The following is a 13,803-nucleotide window of genomic DNA, read 5'->3' on the forward strand; positions in this document are numbered from 1 at the left end:
AATTCCCTTTTATTCGGTTTGCAGTAATACAAATCATTATATAATTATTGTAAATAATAGAGATTGATTGATCTGTAGAGGTGTAAAGCTCGACATAAGAACACAAGCAGAACAGGAAGCCAGGAAAAAATAAGAGAAAGCAGATAGTGATAGGAATATTATGCATAAAATTTTGTTTTTATATATATAGCTGTATCCATATTTCTTATTTATATATATCAGTATTTAAGTATTATTATTTATATATATATATAAATGTATTTCATAAATGTATATGTATATGTACCTGTAAATATATATAAGTATATTAATAATAAAATTTATACTAATAATAATTATATAAATAATTATACAATTAATAATGATGATAATAGAAATAATAATGATATTAATAATACCAATAATTATAATTATAATAATGTTTATAATGATTTTATTAATGATAATATTAATAAATTGTATTATTTTTATAATATTAATATTAAGGATAATATATAACATTAATAATGATTCTTAATGATAATGCATAATAATAATAATACTAGTAATCTCAAGTTACATGTTTCCATTTTTATATCTATATAAAATATATAATATATTATAATAATATTAATACTACAAATAATAATATTAATATCAATATTATTAATATTAATAAGAGTGATAATAATAGTTATATTTTAACTTGTAATTAAGTTTATTACAATAATGTTACATATCATTAATTATGAAATACTTATATCATATAATAACATATTTGAATATTTATTATGTACATATATTATGAATATTACAACATACATTAATTGTATACCGAATTCATATATATATTTCTCTACGTATTTAATTTAAATGATTAAATAGTATTATATTAATTCAAATTAATATATACTTATTTTTATATTTGCATATATATATATTTATTCACATATTTATTTGCACATAATTGTTCGTGAATCGTCAGGAATAGTCAAAGGGTAATTGATTATATGAAAGTAGTTCAAAAATTTTGAGATTCAACCTTACAGACTTTGCTTATCGTGTCGGAATCGTATAAAGATAAAGTTTAAATTTAGTCGGAAATTTTCGGGTCGTCACAGTACCTACCCGTTAAAGAAATTTAGTCCCAAAATTTGATCGAGGTGGTTATGGCTAACAATAAAAATGTTTTCATGATGAATATGAGTTGATAAATAAAGTTTTGTCATCATTGAGTAATACAGTTAAAACCATTTGATTATTCGAAGCGTATGAATGAAGTTATCACAAAAGAATGAATTGAAGAAATAAAGTTTCGTCTTAACTTTTGACATTATCTTGGTTGAATTCTGGGATTCAAGGGATTTAAATAAAATATTTAAAATCTAAAAGATTTGGTTCTTTTGCGAATAAGGAAATTAGGATCTCTCTAATTAAATGCGGAGATCTGCCTTAATTTCTCTATCAGATATTTCGCTATAAATTAACTTCTTTCGTTTAGTCATTTTTACCATTCCTATACTCAATTCCCAATTTCAAAAGATTGTGAAAATGCTTAATCCAGTTCTGATCCTTGTCCTTATCCTTACTATCGCAACAATTATTCTCCTTTTTCAACTTCCACTAGAGGAATCTGTTTTCTTCTACCTTGCCCTTAGGGTTATAGTGTTTTTAATTCTCCCGTGTCTTTATGTTGCGATAAACATTGACATACACGGTTTGTAATTTATGTGTTGTTATCAAACTTTATATTCTCCCTTATATTTCAGAGTCCTTACTTCTGTTTTCTACAATCATTGTTATCCACAGTTAATACTCCCTCCTATTTGCTGTGATTTATACTCCAATTTCTATTTCGGAGCTTTTGTCCCTTCGTTTCTTCTTCTTGCGATTAGGCATCTCTTGTAACGGTCCAGAATTCGCAGATATAAGTTTTAGAATAAACATTGTTAATGCTCTAAGAAGGGAATGGTAATGGCACGATCTTGATTTGTTAAATTACCAGAATCACTGAGAATAGAACTATCAAGAATATACTATCTTGATGTGTTCAGAAGTTAAGCAGAATGAGAGAGTTATGTAACATGGCACATGATGACGTTATGATCTGTGAATCATCGCGTCCCATTAAAAACTCAACATGACTTACTGTAATATAATCACGTTGATCAAGTGTCATTATATTATACTAACTCATGCTTCAGTTCCCAACACTACTTCAAAATCATTCATGATTCAAATTCTAATTTTCCAGAATTTTAGAAACTAAAACAGTTTCTTTTAAGATATAACACAGATAGAGCGGAGAGATAATTAATATCGGACGAGAATATTTATGATGATATCTTCAGAAATATTGAGGATATTAATAATGAAAGATATGATAATATCTTAGAATTTTTGAATCAAATTGTGATGAAGAAATTCATTCATGATGATTTAGAGCGATTAAGGAGCAAGGTATTCGTTAAAGATTTCATCAGAAATAGAATCGTCAGGATTCTTTTATGTACAAGTTTAGTCCTTGTTCAGAGTCTCTTTCATGATTTGCTCAATTCATTTTTCAGTATCAAAATCTTTGCGCTTTTCCAACACTCCATTCTTTATTATCAAACTTTTGACTGTTAAGGCAGTCCTCAGTTTTCACTGCTTCATCAGCTTTTTCAAAACTCAGGAAACGGATTCATAAGCTAAAGCGTTTTTCAGAAATTCAGAATTGAAATTCGTAAATCCAGGAGATAGAAGTTATATATATATATATATATATATATATATATATATATATATATATATATATATATATATATATATATATATATATATATATATATATAGTTATCGTAGAATCGCTGAGAATTTCGAGATTGTCGATTGATGCCTTCCGATACTTGGTATGGTAATTATCGTTACAAGATACCGATGAGTTCATGATAGGATTTCAATAGATAAATATATTGAGTTCATGATAAGACTTCAATAGATAAATATATTGATTTGTCGTAGAGATTTAAGCCAAGGAGCAACGAGGTAGCTGTACGTCTGCTGGTAATATAGTGGAATATAAAAGATTCTCCGGTAACAATAAAAAAGCACGCATATATATCAAAGTTATAATAAGGTTGTTTCGAACGAAAAGTCAAAGTTGACTTGCTGGAGCTGTGACAAAATTGGCTACTTTGAAGAGGGATTGTAAAGTTATTTTTGGTAATAACAATGCCAAAGGAGCTAGCACAGATACGTGTTAAACGTTTACTTAAGTTCCAGTTGTTTTCGGGTGCATAACTATATGCATAAGTCTTTTCTTCCGTAGATGAAGTGCAGTTGGTTCATCCTCTCGATTGAGGTGTTTTCAAGAATCATGAAAGGTTTGAACGCAGATTGTAATCGTCAAGATACAAATGAGGTTTAAGATGAAATCAAGTGGCAAACTTGAGGAATTGTTTAGTTTCATATGTTATAATCAGTATTTTAATTCGTTTTAATTGTCCAATGTTATTAGTCCATAGTCGATAGTCCACAGTTAACAGTCCAATAATTCATATATAGTTTAATGTATAATATTCAAATTAATTAATACGTATCGTGACCCGTGTACATGTCTCAGACTCGATCACAACTCAAACTATATATATTATTGTAGAATCAACCTCAATCCTGTATAGCTAACTCCAGCATTACTGCATATAGAGTGTCTATGGTTATTCCAAATAATATATATAGATGCGTCGATATGATATGTCAAAACCTTGTATACGTGTCCCGATATTTAAAGTGCGTAAAATAAATAACAGGAATTAAATGACGATAAATAAAGTACGTAAAGTAAATAGCAGAAATTAAATGACGATAAATAAAATTGCGATAATTAAATTGCGATAAATTAACTGCGATAAATAAAATGTAATCAGTTAGCTAGGAACAGTTAGCTAGGATTTTGTTAGCGTGGTTTCTTAACAGAATTTCTCATAGTTAATTAGTTTGTTTCTAATAAATTTTATTTTTTGTCCAATATTTTCTTCATTATGCCACTTGTTGGATTATGATAAGTCAAAATCCAAATATGAAATTGAATGAAAATGGTTATTCTGCTGTGAATGGATACGTATATCTGTGGATGTAAGTAGGATAGTAAATGACCGTTGAATCAGATTCGAAGAATGTACAGTGTAACTTATTAATGTGAAATCTAAATATTTCTAGGGTATTACCTACCCGTTAAAATATTTTCACCATTAACAGTTTGTACAAAAGAATTTTTAATTACAATCTTTATGAAAACATATATACATATATATTTTCTTCAGATGTAATCATGGATTTAATGAGTCAATATGATATTAAACTCATTTAATTTACCGTTAGAACATGAATATATAATCTCTAAAACATTAGAGATTACATAATCGCCAGGAAGAACGAAGATAAATGATGTAGAACGATTCGTAGAACGATGATTATGCTCGAGGTACATAATGAGATATTGAGATACATAATAGAAGAAGTCAACGAACTTCGCGCTCGAGTAATCAATTTGTAAAATATGGTGCGAAACGTACCAGCTTCAGCAACACCAACGGCACCAACAGTACCACCAACATCAATACCAGTACCACAACAACTCAAGTTTCAACATCACTTACGAATCGTTCTACGTCTCCATTGTTTAAGTCGACTACGAACTCATCAGATGAATTAGGGATGGTTGATTGGTTGTTTCATTCCGGTTACACTGCTTTCGGAGCTCAAGTGAAAATCCATATCGAAATAGCTTTCGGAATCCGAGGAACTCGAACTGGTTGAGGGATTCATCTCGTACGATCAGATGAAGGATTTTCGATAAGAAATAGATTATAGGATGTACATTAGTATCCTGCAATACATAATTTACATATGCATATATAATACTAAAATCCCATAAGGTAAGGAGGAATCTACGGAAACTGTCAGGCAAAGGTAACAATAATAGATATGCTAAGATATGAATTTATCTATACACTGTCTATGCAATAGAGGCAGTAAGACGTGTCTAGACTTTAAGGATGATAAGCAAATAATTTTCGACACTAAATGATAAGCAAAACTTTTGACATGCAGACACGGTCGAAGTCCATACTCACTAATGCATCTAAACATCTATCAGCTAGACACACTAATGCAAGACCTGGTTCGCTAAGACCACCGCTCTGATACCAACTATAATAACCCGTCCTAATCCATCTAGACGAATACATTACATTTGGTTACATCGCGAGGTACATGACCTCTATATGATACATTTTACAAACATTGCATTCGTTTTTTAAAAGACAAACTTTCTTCACATCGAATACAAAATTATGAAATCGACGACTCGAATGCAACGTCTTTTGAAATATGTCATGAATGACTCCAAGTAATATCTCTAAAATGAGCAAATGCACAGCGGAAGATTTCTTTCATACATGATGATGTGTGCGAGGTGGTGTATAAAATAGTTATATATTTGCTACAAAATACAATTAAATACGATACAATTTTACACAAGTGATTTATTTATTTATAGAGTGGATATACCTAAACCTTGCTACAACACTTATAGGCAGTGTACCTAATCGTACAGTAGTGTAGTTTTTAGTAAGTCCGGTTCGTCCACAGGGAACTCTAGCCAAGCTTAACGCTATATTTGTAACTTATAATTGAAAAAATACAAAAATATATATAAGTAGTATTATTATTATAAAAGGGGGGTTTTTACCGTTTAATAACCGGTTTGTCGATTTTAAAACTTTTAGTCGCAGTTAAAACCTAATGTAAAATATTAAAAATAAATATAACTTAATTTAAAGCGTAAAGTAAATAACGATAATGAAATTGCGATAAATAAAAGTGCGATAAAATAAAATTGCGATAATTAAAGAGTACGATAATTAAAAATGCAATTAAATAAAATGACAATAAATAAAAGTGCGATAATTAAAAGTGCAATTAAATATGAAATATATAAATTATGCTTATTTAAACTTCCGTAATCATGATGTTTGACGTGTTGATTTTAGTTTATTCCCATGGATTAATTGTCCTTTGTCCTGGATTATTCAATATGTCCATCTAGTTTTTGTCCATAACAGTCCATCAGTCATAAATATAAAGTGCGAGTGTCTTCGTCAAATTATCCTTATATCCCAAGTCACATATTCCAACTAATTGGGGACTTAAACTGTAACAAGGTCTTAATACTTTGTTTAATAATTTCACCAGGTTATCGACTGCGTGTAACCCAAGGTTTTAATACTTTGTTAACAATTATGCCAAGTGTCCTTGTACATAATTTCACCCCTGTTTTAATAAGTCTATTAACTATTAATCCATTCCCGTGTCCAGTTAAATGAACGATTATTCGTACATATAAATATCCCGCCCATCGTGTCCGATCGAGTGTATATGGTTATTTATAGGTACGTCCAATTGTAAATCTTTATATTAAATTAACAAACTATCATTTAATTAAACAAATATAAAGCCCATTAATAGCCCATAGTCTAATTTTCACAAGTGTCGTTCTTTTGTCCAAACCCCAATTATGGTACAAAACCCAATTCCAATTTTAATATTTAGCCCAACATCATGATTACTTCGGCATTAAATAAGCATAATAATAACTTAGCTACGAGACATTAAATTAAAAATAACATTAACCATAACTTACAGTGATTAAAAATAGCGTAACGTTACACGGACAGAATTTCGACTTATTCCCTTACAACATTCGCTAACATACCCTTATTATTAGAATTAAAATTAAAATTAATATATATATATATATATATATATATATATATATATATATATATATATATATATATATATATATATATATATATATATATTTACGTATGAGAGAAAGGAAAGAAAAAGATGGATATATTTGCTCAAAAACTGCGAAATTTATAGATGTGGCCTGTCACCTACTGCCATGCGATCGCATGGCCACTTTTTCCAGCTCACAAGAGTTTGTTTCTTTCTTTGCCGACGTTTATAATATATAATATAATATATATATATATATTAATTTTAAGAATTAATTATATATTATATTATATTCATATGCATAGTTGACTCATAATTTTTAGTCCGTTGCGTCGAGCGTTGAGAGTTGACTTTGGTCCCGGTTCCGGATTTTCGAACGTCCTTGCGTATAATTTAATATCTTGTACTTTGCATTTCACATCTTGTACTCTTGTAATTTTGAGACGTTTCTTATCAATAATTGGAACCACTTTGATTGTACTTTGTACTTTTGAGCTTTTTGGTCATTTGCGTCTTCAATTCGTCGAATCTATCTTTTGTCTTCACCTTTTATTATTTAAACGAATATCACTTGTAAATAGAACAATTGCAACTAAAAGCTTGTCTTTCTTGAGGGATAATGCTATAAAATATATGTTCATTTTTCGCATTATCAAATATTCCCACACTTGAGCGTTGCTTGTCCTCAAGCAATATAGTCTTGAAATAAAAATACTAGAATCACTTCTTTATTCTTCACACTTTGTACATCAGTGATTTCTATACGGCGGTATGAACAATGATAGTAACGATGTGGTTTACAGTCCCACATGACTATAAAATTTAGATCCCTTAAGGAAATTGGATCTTTATGAAAACATTTGATCTTTTAAAAATTCAAGCTAGATTTTACCCTAGATAAGTTTTCCGGAATAACCCTTCACCGGTGTTGCAAAATGTTTTTGTGGGTTTGGTGGGTTTTAGATTTGAAAATTTTAGCTCAAAACTTATAGTTTTGTGTCATCCACTTGCTAACCTTGTATTAGGAAAGCAACACGTCCAGTATACTTGCTCCGTATATTACCTTTCGGTAAACTACCGTCCAGTTGTAAAGGAAAGCGTTGAACAAACAACTGTTGAGGCAATGTCCCCTGACATGCTTTTAATTATGGTCTATAACGTGTCGGATGCAATTACTATCCTTTGTAGGAGCAATAGTAAAGCTCACCCTATAGTTTTTCGGTCTGGCACAAGGTCCTGTCTTTGACCATACTATGCAACCACCGTTCTTACGGTTGACACCCGATTTGGTTCAGGTGACCTAATGAATTCCAGGTGAATTCCTAGGATTTTACGTTCAATGGTAATGAACGCATTGAAAATGGGTTTTCAGAAAACAAATCGATTTGTAATTTTGATCAAAATATTTTCTCGTTCAAGCTCGAGTTTAGATATCATCGAATTCCATGAATTTGTAATTCTCAATCTTTAAGGTCAATCTCTAGGATTGAGTAATATCAGTCTTAAAAGCTGATTTTTAATCTTTAAGGAGATTATCCTTTCTGGGGGTCTGATTCATTAGTCTTATCAAGCTAATTTGCACGGCGTCCTCCCCATTTTACAAGACAGATCCTCTCATGGTTAGGATAAGTCTGACCACTTGGCGACCCTGTTTGATGCTGAGGTCCGTGGATTTCCAGCTGATTTTCGAGAAAACTTTTCAAGGTTTTTCGTAGACTCTACAACTGGTCTGGACGACAACTTCCTGACCTAAATCAAGAAGCGCGTTTCTTTTTCGGAAGACTTTACTTCCTTTTAATGATGGAATTAATTCATCGTGTAGATCCATCTTTCTTTCAAATATATTATAAGAAATTGGGTAAAACGGTTAATTTTGTCCAAAATAAAAGTATCTTTGTACAAAATATGTGATATATGTTTTAAAGAATTTGGTAAATTTTTCCCACACTTGGCTTTTATTTTCCTTTCTTTGCCTTTTTATTGTCCTCTATTCCATTTTAAATGAATTCTAACATTTTGGGTTATTTCTCAATTTATGTCCTTTTCGAGGTAACAATAATTTCGGTATTAACACCTAGTTTTATCGTTCATAAATATGTATAAACATGATTTTGAATTCATTTAATTGAAAATTTTGAAAATTTTACTAGAATTGGGTAGTCAGTATATAAGACCAGGGCTGTTCTTTATTATCAGAGAGCACTATATTCTAATACAACTACTGCGTTACTAGTATTTTTAATGGTAACCAAGTGTTTAAATTTAAAATTTTAAAAATCCGAAAGAATTTAACCCCTTCCCACACTTAAGATCTTGCAATGCCCTCATTTGCAAGAAATCAGTAACAATTTAAATTATTGAGGGTGATTAGCGTAGAAAAATGATTAAATTTTACCAAAGTTTCCAAACATATTGGCGTTTGTTTGCTGAATGATAAATAGTGCACATCATTTGTTCATTCCGTCTTGTTGTTACATCACATTTATTTTTCGTTTTGTCATCAAAATTAGTAGCTTTTGCTGAACTTAATGCCAGTCTTAGAAAATGCGCTGTTTTACCCTGTTGTGTATAATTGACAATATACATACAAATATAAACATGCATGGTAATTTGAAATGGGACTTTAAATCTCACTTTCAAATTAAATATGAAATATTAGTACAAAATAATAAAATATTAAACTTACATAAAAGTATCAAAATATAATGTGTTTAAACATAAATAAATAGAAATAATAAAAAGATAAAAATCATACAAATCACCAACTGGAACTATATCAATCTGGATAGGGGTTCCAGTTCATGTCGTCGTCCGGGTTCCATGGTTGGTGATAGGTGTACTGGTATGCCTGGTTAGGGTCGTAGAGAGTAAATGGTGGTCTCATCTCGGGCTGGTGTGGAGGATAGTAAGCGGGTCGGGTCGGAACGTAGTGATCCTGAGGTGACAGCCGGCTCATAATCTGACGCTGATGATAGTCCCATCTATCATGCTGTCGTTTCCTGGAATGCTCGTAATTATTCTGGGCTTGCCACTGCTCCATCCGACGAAATCTCTCCGCGTTTGTCATATCTACCTCATCTACACGCTGGTAGACATCAGTCATAGCCTCCCGAATGACATCCCTAATGTCATCCGCTTCCTCCATTTCTTCGTCTGAACCTCTCTCTACCTGAGGATGACTACCTTCATAGGGTACTGCCTGATTGCGTCTACTCTTTAATACCTTAGCACCCGCATAAACCCTCAATCCTAAAGGCTCAACCTATTCTCTACATACCAAAAGTGGACCCCCTTGGTCCCTATCTACACCTAAATACTCTCCAATGAGAGTAACAAAAATACCTCCTCCAATTATCCCCCCTTCCTGTATTCCTTCCACCATTTTAGATAAATAAAAACCAACACGGTAAGGGATATTAACAAAGCCTCTTGGGTCTCGAATACACTTTAGGTAAAATAAATCATGTAAGGTCAATTTTTCCTTGTTGTGACCTCTCTGTGTAATCGAGTTAGCCAAAAATCTATGAATTATACGAAGCTCAGCTCTGTTAATATGTAAGTAGGTATGTGTTCCTGCCCGCCCAAAAACATTATAATCTGACTTACGCCTCCAGACGGCGTTCACATCAAAATTCTTATCTACCCTTTCACCACGATAAATCAAATTAATACAATCAGGTTGTAGTAATTCAGCGGGCGTATATATCTGCAAAGCCCTGGCCATGTCCAGCATGGACATCCTGTACATCCTACGGCCAAGTATAAATCTAAGAAAACTTCTATCATTTAACCTATCTACATCTGCATTTAATGCTATAGTACTCATAAGCTCGACACACCATTCCTTATATACAGGCCTACGAATGGTGAATAGATGTTCCCAATCGGTAAAAGAAGAACTGCCATACCTTTGAATCAGTAGCAGATTAACACGGTCAGCTAGATGTACCGTTTCCAAAGGATTCCAATCAATTACCCTAGGCACCTCTACATCTTTCGTTACTAATTTGAATTTATTACTTTGATATGCCGGGTAATCTCTCCAGCTTTTATCGAATATCAGATTAGGATGCAATGTATGTTCAGGAATCGTTGGGTATTCTACTGGCGGATGTATCGAAAATACTGTGAAGGCATCAAAAAATTGTAGCGGATCATAATAAGGTACATGTTGATCAGGTTGATGTTGTTGTTCCTGTTGTGGTTCTAGTTTGGGTTCTGGCTCGTATTGCGGCTTATATTCTGGTTCAAGTTCTTGTTGTGGTTGTCTAGATGATGATGAAGCACCAGCAGTATCGGTTTTCTGCAAAACACATTAAACACAAAATTTGTGCATCCAAATATGCATTAGTGTTAGTAAAATAACAACTTGAAACAATTACAATAACATGTTAAATCAAAATTAAACTTATACACATTTTCACAATTTTATTAATTCTACACTTTTTCAAATAAGCCTATATGAAAATGTATACAAAGTTCATAAGCATTTAACTCAAATAACATGTCAAAATAGTCATTACTAACAATTAAACAAGTCTCAATTGGCAATTATATCAAATTAATCAAGTTCATGAATTTTGTACCTAAAAAGTCCACTTTAATTCTCAAAAATCATGTTTAGGATCAAAGTTTGGATCATTTAACTACCTAAACATGTTACACTACTTAATTTAGCAATAATTCATGACAAAAATAGGCCATAACCTGTTTATATCAAAAAGCCCCAAATTGCTCAAGAACACAAACCCTAGATTTCTAAAAATTTTGAAGTTTTTGGCTTCAAATCATGTTAAATAGCATCAATCTAGGTTATATATGTATAAAATACTAACAATTTAACACTAATTACACTAGAAATTAACAAAATCAAATTAGGTAAAATATTGGTAATTATCACAAAACTAGAAAATTTATGAGTTTAGGGGTGTAATTTTTACCTTTTTGTTGAAGAATCCGAACCTAGGCGTGATTAGAGCGGATTGTATAACGAAATTTGGTTGAATTTGGGTGAAAAATGGTGATTTTTGGGTGATATGTGTGTGTGTTTTCGTATGTGTGTGTGATGGTGAAATGGGACAGAGGACCAGCTCGCTGGTTCTTTTGTTCCTGACCTGATTTTTGCCTCCATGCGATCGCATGGAGGTGTAGTATAAATCCCATGCGATCGCATGGGTCTGTTTTTTTTTTGTTTTTTTTTATAAAAACCTTACACTTTTTAAAACATATACTTAAATTAAATTTTTAAAAATTTGTTCTTTTTAGGAGTGAGGGCGTTTCGGAACGATGTCCTAGTCCGTCCCTCGACAGAATTTTAAAATTTGTCATTTTTAAACGCGGTTGTTTTAAAAGCAAAGATTTTTGGGTTTTTTTTAATGTTTTTGGCTTACTTTAATTCAATAAGATTAAAAATAATGATAATAAAAGTTCTCGTCCCTCCCTTGGGTAGAGCAATTTCGGATCAACGACCTAGTTTTTTCAACTCACGACGAATTTTTAGAAATCAATTTTTAATTTAGCTAAATAAAGTACATTTTTGTTTTTAAATTCAAACCAAACTTAAATTTAAAATGCATAAAATTAAAAATTCAAAAAAATTCACACCAAATTTATATTATATTTTTGTTTTTATACATACAAACTTATATTAAAAATATTAATTTTTTTTAAATATTTACAAACTTAAATATATTGATTTTAAAAAATTTACAATAATAATTTTAATATTAATTTTAAAAACAAAGTAAAAATAAAATTAAAAATCTTTTTGGTCTTTTATCCCACTTTAATCAATCAAATATTATCAAAAATATACGCCCCTCTTTTCGGTAAAGTAATTTCGGCTATATTACCTAGTTTTACTCCTGATGAATTTTTGAAATATTTTGGATTGATTGATTAAAGATATTTATACCTTATGAATAAACGGTAAATTTCGCAGTGATGTAATAAATTTTTGTATGATATCAATAATTTCGGTCGCAAAACCTAATTTTATTGAGTATCAATTTAATACTTTATAGCGAACAATTTAGCGTTTATTATTAAAAGGTTAAAAATAATAAAAATAAAAATAAAAACTGTACATACTTACCTGTGAAATAGAATTCTTAGTGACCTGCTTTAACCCACTCATAAGATAGTCGGACTAATTGGCTTTCCATAGCTACATAGGCATAACCTCGAGCATTCAACGATTTTTCTTCGAAACATATGAACGGTCCATCTCTGCATAAAGTAACAAATTCGGTATTTGAATATGTTTGATTATTTGAACATTTACCTTCGTGTGACCATTTTCCGCATTTGTGACATCTTTCAAGGTGTCGTGCTCTTCTTTTCGCTGCGGATTTTGATTTTCCTTTACCAAAATGTAACTTATTATTTTCATTCCTGGATTCTTTTCTTACTCTGTCCAATTTTCCTCTGATTAATGATACCAATTCACTTGGAAGGGTGTCATTATTTCGTTTAGTGATTAAAGCGTGTAGCATTAGACCATGGTTTAGTTCACAGGAAGTCTTCATCTCGTAAAACCTAAAAAAAATAAAAATTCATAATGGGGGGAGAAGACTAGTTCTTTAGGGTCTGCTAGGGAAAGACCATTCGGATTCCATTCTCGAGAACTACACGAAAACAGAAAATCTAACTCTAACAGAAATACATATTATCGTTAAAAAACTTAATTCTCCCCACACTTAGTTAGCTTTGGTGTTGAAATTGTGATTAACTTCGTTGTCAACTTCCATCGGACTATCTATGTAATGTTTAACTCTATGACCATTAACCTTAAATTCAATCCCATTTGAATTTATTAACTCTATTGTTCCATATGGGAAAACTCTTTTAACTATAAATGGTCCAGACCATCTTGATTTCAATTTTCCAGGAAATAGCTTGAATCGTGAATTAAAAAGAAGAACTCTATCTCCTTCTTTAAATTCTTTTGAACTTCTGATTCTTTTATCGTGCCATTTCTTCATTCTTTCTTTATAGATTAACGAATTTTCGTATGCTTCATGTCTCAATACTTCTAAT

This window comes from Rutidosis leptorrhynchoides, chromosome 9 (assembly GCF_046630445.1).
Source record: "Rutidosis leptorrhynchoides isolate AG116_Rl617_1_P2 chromosome 9, CSIRO_AGI_Rlap_v1, whole genome shotgun sequence".
Lineage (NCBI taxonomy): Eukaryota > Viridiplantae > Streptophyta > Magnoliopsida > Asterales > Asteraceae > Rutidosis > Rutidosis leptorrhynchoides.